Source organism: Sceloporus undulatus, chromosome 1, assembly GCF_019175285.1.
Source record: "Sceloporus undulatus isolate JIND9_A2432 ecotype Alabama chromosome 1, SceUnd_v1.1, whole genome shotgun sequence".
Taxonomy (NCBI): Eukaryota; Metazoa; Chordata; class Lepidosauria; order Squamata; family Phrynosomatidae; genus Sceloporus; species Sceloporus undulatus.
The window spans coordinates 158,395,737-158,401,736 of NC_056522.1; the positions used below are offsets into that span (position 1 = coordinate 158,395,737).

Consider the following 6,000-nt stretch of genomic DNA (forward strand, 5'->3'; position numbering starts at 1 on the left):
TTTAACATTCTCATCGATTTCAACAGGACTTAGTGCAACTACCTTAAGTCCGCATCCAATCCATTGGAGTTTGCTAGAAACCCCAGTAAAGCAGAAACAGGAGTCTTCAGTGGCTTATGTTCCAAATTATGTTGTAATTCTTCACTAGTCTTACCACTTCAATATTTCTGAGGTCAAACAAAAACAAATGGGAACTTTGACATAGGAAGGGAAGTCTACAGTGCCTTCTTAAAGGCTCATTTTTTTTTAAAGAAAAGAACTACCACACCCCAACAAATCACCCCAAAAGTCAAAAGCAAATCTGATACTGGGATACAAATTCCATGTTTTATTCCCAAGTTTCTTAAAGGAAGTACTAAAATAATTTGCTATCGTATGTAACTCAGCATGAAAAAAGCTAGTTTCATTGCAACTGTTTTATAATTATATATTCCAAAGTCTCCTATACTTTATCACGTATGCAACTAGAATGAATATTCCAGGTGTTTATGATTTACCTACTATTTAGATCTTCTAATTTTTTGGACAAAGGTACAAATAACTAGCCAAGCAGGGCTCTGAATGTGCGGCCAAAGATGTCCAAGCTGTCATCCTTGGCACACAAGCATTAGATGCTTGATCTCAAAATACCCCCCCCCCCTTTTCATTATTTCTTGCTGAGTAACATCCAATTCAACAGAATCCCTTTTTAAAAAAATTAGAACTTTTAAATTTAAAAGACAGACTAACAGAGGGCTTTTTGTGTGTTTCTTTTACAAAGAAAAGCCTAGTGTCTACATGGGCAAGTTTATCTCTACAGGTAGCACCTCCAGGGTCCCATAAACTTGTTTCTGTGCAGAATCAAAGGCAAAAGATCTAATACAGCTGTTGCACTTAAGTTTCTGTGTCTCTTAAAATTTAAGGGATAAAGCATATCCAGAGAGGGATGACAATAATATCAGATTTGTCCAGATTCCCCCAACTGTACTGATAGGAAAGGCTGGAAAATTTTAGGTACTTGATCACTTTGGCTTCTAAAAGATTTGAAAATGTCTCCTAGATGTAACTTCTTTTCCAACAATGTTTCGAGACATCAGCAGTGACAGCACTGTGTAATTCAAGCATACGTAATTTACTACTGCAGTATTTGCTTTCTTTGTAGTAGATCCCATTCTTAATCCCTGGTCTCTCCAGTTAAAAAGGATTTCAGTTAAGAAAGCTAGAAAAGGTCTAATTCAAAGTGGGCAGAAGTGGATGAACTGAATCAATTTCCTACCTCAGTATAAAACTGTGTGTGTGTGTGTGTGTGTGTGTGTGTGAGAGAGAGAGAGAGAGAGAGAGAGAGAGAGAGAGAGAGAGAGAAGACTGACATGCTCCACTGAGAAAGGGGCTGATTCTCTAAAACATTTGGGAAACCACAAGGGCCTGCTGGCAGAAGGGTAATTGATTAAATTCACCCTGCTTTTCCTACAGGCGGCAACCCATGAACAGAATACTGATAGTGATACAAACACATTTATTGCTGTGCTGGAAATAATCCGTACAGGAATGCTAGTACAGTACATCAAATGTACAAATAGTATTTATAAAGAACTGAGTCATCCCAGTTTGGATTTTATCATACAGCCACATTGATAAATTGCACTGTCATCTACTCCTTTGGTTGCTACCATTTTCCTCTCGTTAAACGTCTGGTGCCTAGTATTCAAAGTAATAAATACGTTACATAGCACCTCAAATACCTAGGTGCCAAATTGACAAAAGGGAAGTAGTTTCAGGAACAATGTCCAGTTTTAAAAACCCTGCACAAATCTGGTCTTATCCTCAAAACAAAAACTCAAGAAATTTCATTCTAGTTTTTAAAAAAAAGTTTTAACTTGGCTTTTCTAATGAACTCCAAGATGTGCTGGAGTACAACTCTTAACATATCCATCCAGCATGGTCTTGATGGAAATTAGCAAGTTGGGAAAGGTTGACATAAATGAAGCAGAGGAATTTAATTCCTGAAGAAGGCTAGATTAGTTAAAGTTTCCCCAAAATGCTTTCTTTTTAAAATTCATTTAGGAAGGGTTCAATGGATATTCAACCATTCATCCACCACTCCTACCCCTTAACCAGAGGTCAGATCATTCGCTGGGCATGTTTTAGTTGTGGATGTCCTGCACTGGTAGGGAGCTGGACTGAATAACTTCTTGGGACACTTCTAAGGCGACACATTTATTATAAGACTTGTATGTATTAATCCAGATCACAGTGGACTACGAGACAAAGGTACTGCTTGTACAGATGTCATAGCAAGGTCAAAACAATGCTTCCAAGAGAAGCAAAAAGGAACTCAAACCATTTCTACCACTATTAACAGTCAAGCTGACCTGAACAAAATCCTCATTATGGACAAAAATATGGGTGCTATCTACCACCTATAAATTTATTTATGTTCCTAATGGTATAGATGTTACAATTTTACAAGCGGTGCTTCAGTGTGGTAAGAATGGCAGAAAGAAAGAAAGAAAGAAAGAAAGTTGCACTCTAAACAATGTATTCCTTTTACGGTGAAAGGAAACACAAGCTAACTCAGCAATGGACAAAGTTTGATCTAAATGCACCGGTAGCTATCTGGGTAAATTGCAATAGATGAGCAAAGATCTGTGATTCCCAACTGTTAGACAACTGCAGAAACAAAATGACTAACCACTCTTCCCTAAATTATACTTATGAAATGAAAAATTCATGAAGGAACCAGAATTGATTCAGTTCTTTTACTCTAACTGAACTGTATGTTTTTATACCAGGCTCTGGCTGGTGAAGTTTGAGAAAAGTAGATCCTACAAGCCAGAAATTGGCTTGCTTCTCAACTAGCTTGCTTTTGACTGAACTCAGATGGAACAGAAGGAATCAAATACAATAATGAAGACAGGCACAGATTATGAGTAAACCAAATTATTTTAACTCTAAAACATAAACACTACAGTTTCCTGTCATGATTAAGGAACATATGTCCTGTCTAAACAGTGACATGAAGTATGGTTGCAAGAATTTGTTTTGCTAGGGAATTCATGTCTCTAATAAACTGGACCTGTTTGGAGCGGTAAAAGGTACACATGAGCACCTGCACTATTGGTCAAGAACACCATCTCAGTATAGACTTTCCTGCAAAACAGCAGATTTCCTAAAATGAACAAAATGAAATAATAAAGAGGTAGATTTATGTACAGCTTTGCTTTCCAAAAATCAAGTGAAGATACAAAGTTATCTTTAAAAATTAAACAATTCTATGTTATCATCTTGTTCTTTGACCTATCCTCTTTTGCATTTGAAGATTGATTTTTGAACTAAATCCTGTTTTATTTCTCTGCAATGTGGCTACTCCACTTGTAAAGCAATCATGCAAAACTGTATTCACTCAAGTTTTGCTTAGTCTTTGAGTTGAGAAGGCTCTCCAAATGTCAGTGCTGTCCTAGAAGCTGCCTTACATTAACAGTTATTTACCCAGTGCTGTTGACTCCTAAGGGAACTGTTACAATTCTGAAACCAGGGGTGATTTGAATGAAATTAAACTGATTTAAATCAGTTCTATGAAGGATTTGATTTTAATGATTTCAATAATCAATGAGGAATATTTTATTTACTCATCATATTTCAGTAAGTACATTACAGTTTAATATAACCTGATTGACCTAGCCTCTTTTATTAATTATTTTAATAAAGTCTGGAAATCTGATCTTATTAAAAAAACATTTTTAAAAACACAGATATCCCTCATCTCTGTCAAACTTAACTAAATCTGATACCTTCTGTATCTAAGCAGCCATTCTCCCATGTGATTGATTTGCCTTCTTGAAATACAAAACAGTTAGTTTTTTGAACCACAACTCTCAGATGTACAAAAACTGCCAACATGAAAAACAAAGGTGGACAAAATGTACATTTTCAAGCATGTTAACACCTAAGAATACCTGCTAGTGAACATTTTTCTAGACATTTTCATCCTACATTGAGGGCTTGAATATCTAAACATCAAGGCAGTAAGGTCAGTTTCATAAAAGTAAAAGTAGCTTCATGAAGCTAAATAAGAATGTGTTTCTCAATGAAGGATAAAAAGGTTTTCTTGTTATCAGAGAAGACAGTTCACTTAAATTAATGTAGGCTCTCCCGGCTCCAGCATTCACTTCTCCCTGACCAGTAACTGAAGACTGCTCCCAATCTCTTCTGGGAGGGCAAGGAAGATGACAGTAACATCTAACAAACCCACTGTATCTTAAAAGATTATTAAAGCTCTGAAGGAACACGTTTAATTGCAATCTCTCAATCAAAATTTGTAACATCTAACAAACCTCAAGTATCTTAGAATATTATTAAAGCTCTGAGGGGAACACATTTCAATCAAAATTCTCAAATAGCAGATAGTTGGAGGCTGATGAAATACACAGATGATGTCGGTTAAACTGTTATTTGAGGCAAAAACATACTCAGAAGAACAAGCAAAACACATGAAGAGAGTATAGGAATCCTGAACAAGAACATCATATTTCACGTGTATGCACTACCAAGATTTTCTACACACAGAGCTCCAGTGACCAATAGTGTAAAAGCAATGTCTTGCTGTCCTACCTAACAACTCCAAATAAAATCTGTCTTGAAAGTATGATCAAAATCTATGTATTATGTCTGTGGCAACATTTGGAATCTTATCCTTACAGGCAATTGACCTGGATAGTATGCATTATTTCATGGTGGAGGTGAAAGTTATTTCCACTTAAAAAGTCCAGGCATACCTATTTAAACTAAATATGTCAAATGAGTTGTCTGCCCCATCTCTACCCTATTATGTTTATAAGATGTTTTAGATTCAATGCAGAATAAAACTGTAGGACAGGAAAAGTGTCACTGACACTTTGGTCTAAAAGCTACAGCATTAACAGATGCAACTAAAACCGTATCTTACACTATCAGCCCTCGGTATCTGTGGACTTGCCATTCACAGATTCAAGCATCTGCGGACAGCAAGCCCGCATTGTCCCCAATGGTGGTGTGTGCATGTGGCTGCACTGCTATCAGGTACAGCCCCCCCTTCCCGTGACAGAGCATGAACACAGTCAAGCCATCATTAAGTCCTGCACTGCCACTGGGGGCTGTCCCTAATAGCAACATGACCACATACACGCACCACCATTGAAGTTCCGTTTTCCCTAGTGGTGGTGCGGCCGCATGCATACACCACCATTGGGAACAACAGACCTTCAGCATCCACAAATGTTGGTATCCCCCATGGATACCGAGGGCCAACTTTATTCAAATTTTTTTTCGGGAGAGGATGCCCACAACTAATTCCTATTCCTTTTATAGATGAGAAATAATATACTCACTCTTCTGTTTCCTAACTTAATAAGAAAGTGTCTATAGCTCTGAAGGGAAAAGCAAAGGGTTGCAACCCATGGCACACCTTGGATAGTACACCACTACCATTGCCTCCGCATCTGATAGGAACCCTGGAGGACATAAGCACTGGCTGGGATTTTAAGACCTGCTGAGGATCACAGATGGGGCCTGCATTAGCTGTCTGAGGTTTTACCCCCTCCCTCTTTTAAAACATCCCTTATCTCACCAGATACAACAGGCAACAACCTCAATAGTGTTCCAGTACTAATCAAAATACAATTTTCAAAAATGATTGAGCCATGCATCTATTGGTTTTCATAAACAGTTTGCTGAGGCTATTTGATTCTTCTGTAATGCATGGTATAGCAGTTTGAGAGCAGGATTACATTTCTGCAGACCAGGGTTCAAATCCCTACTCAACCATGGAAACCTACCAGTTGGCCTTGGCCAAGTCAAACTCTCTCATCCTTAGAAGAAGGCAAAGGCAAACTCTCTCTGAACAAATCTGGTCAAGAAAACCCTATGACAAGTTCACCTTAGGCCGGATCATCATAAGTCAGAAACAACTTGAAGGCACACAACAAATAATAATAATAATAATAATAATAATAATAATAATAATAATAATAATAATAATAATAT

General features: G+C 37.4%; 1 protein-coding gene across 1 annotated transcript in view; it reads right to left on the bottom strand.

Moving 5' to 3' along the window:
• The window catches only part of FBXW11 (F-box and WD repeat domain containing 11), a 93,583-nt gene that overhangs the window by 60,989 nt on the left and 26,594 nt on the right, over positions 1-6,000 (bottom strand).